This window comes from Echinops telfairi, unplaced genomic scaffold (genome assembly GCF_000313985.2).
Source record: "Echinops telfairi isolate 266 unplaced genomic scaffold, ASM31398v2 ScPeMD7_7457;HRSCAF=8495, whole genome shotgun sequence".
In the NCBI taxonomy this organism is placed as follows: domain Eukaryota; kingdom Metazoa; phylum Chordata; class Mammalia; order Afrosoricida; family Tenrecidae; genus Echinops; species Echinops telfairi.
This window is the reverse complement of record NW_022111357.1, coordinates 16,185,992-16,187,896: the sequence shown is the minus strand read 5'-3', so window position 1 is coordinate 16,187,896 and position 1,905 is coordinate 16,185,992.

The following is a 1,905-nucleotide window of genomic DNA, read 5'->3' as shown; positions in this document are numbered from 1 at the left end:
ATTATTATTTTGTCATATTGCTTTTTAAAAAAATCATGATTTTGGGCCTCTTACAGATCTTATCACAATCCATCCAATTGTTTCGAGCACATTTGTACTTATGTTGCCATCATCATTTTCAAAACATTTTCTTTCTACTTGAGTATCAGCTCATTTCCACCACCCCAACTCCCTTCCCTCCTTCCCTCCTGCATGAACCCTTGATAATTTAGATTTTTTTTCATGTCTTACACCAACCCCTTTCTCTCTTCACCTATTTTTTTGTTGTCCGTCCCCCTGGGGGAGGGGGCTACAATTGCTCTTTTATTATTCCCAATGAGTGTCTATGAATTTGTTTCTCTAGTCCACCCAGACTCACACACACACTCCTGGTTATGGATGGTACTAATATCATTAACATGTTACAGTTTACAATCAGAAATGCTAAGGAGACAGTTCTTTGGTCAGGAAAGCCTCTTCTCTGTCATGTTATAGGCAGGCCTCTCTCTATCCCTTGGGCTACCATCAGCCTTGCCCCGCAATGTTCACACAGCTCTTTTGGCACTGCTGATGGATGTCCAAAGGGTACCAAAAGTCTCAGCCCAAAGATGCTTGGCTTTCGTTTTGTGGGTCAACAAACCCAGCTTCCTCAGTGAAATGCCTGCAGGCACCCCGCACTCTGAACGGAGTATCCTGCCTGAAGGAACTGACTGTATTTGCTCCCTGGGTCAGAAAGCCCCACTCTCTCACGCTCTAGTTTTGCTGCTGCTTCCGCTCCTCGGCACTTCCTCTGGTGCCCCGGCTTTCTGGGTCCTGGTCTAGGAAATCTAGTGCACAGGGATCTTGGGATCCAAAAAATGAGCTCCACTCCTGGCTCACCTTTCTTGGTGGGAGTGAGATTTCCCCCTACCTGCTTCCGAGATGCTTCATTGTATACCCAAGAGAATGGCAAACTCGACCAAGCCCCAGTTTCTGTAATCACAACCCTATTACGAACCACTCACAAGAGAACCATATAATCCTATCAGCATCTTCCCCCACCTTCTCTTACCCAGACACATCAGGAAAAAAGTCGTTTGGTGAGCGTTACAAAGACTATGGCTAGGAGAACGATATCGAGTCCTTCATTGCGCCTTCTCACTAAGTCTTTCTTAGGCATTTTGATCTCAACATGGACCAAGACTCCTCATTTTCTCCGCAGACTCTGTTCCTCTCCAGAGTCCCTCTCTTAGTGAAAGGCTCCATCATCCAATCAGTCACCGAAGCCAGAAGCCCGTGTGCATCAGGCTTGATCCAAATGTCCTGACCAGGCCGTGCCCTCAAACATCAGCCAGATCTTCTCACTGCGCTTCATCCCACCACCAGCTCTCTGCAGTCCATTCTCCCTCCCCGTCCCAAATGACCTTCAAAAATTGCCTTCTTCAAATATCCTCCTTTCCTCATAGCCTAGCCCTTGACCATGACCTTCCAAGAACCTGCCTCATGTGACCATGGCCCACCACTCCGCGTCCATCCAGGCACTTCCTTTCCTCATTGTACTTACGTGATCTTGAATTTCATGTAAGAATCCATTCGTTAATTTACTCGGGCAACCAGCTATTTATCGAGGGCCGCATTTGTGCCCCTCTTTCTCATACTGTGGTTGTTTGTCTGTCGCTACCATGCTGGAAGCTGTGCCACCAATATTTCAGACACCAGCTGGACCACCTATGGTAGACACGTTTCAGTGGAGCTTCCGGACTAAGAACAGACTGGGAAGGAGAACCTGCTCATCTGCTGTCAAAGTGATTGGCTGGTGGAGACCTAGTGATTATCTGGGGAACAGTGTACGATATACTGCCCAAAGATGGGCTTCTCAGGGTGGAAAGCACTCAAAACCTGACTGGGGGGAGAGTTAGTTGCCTCCTCAAAGCAGAGTTGCTCTTG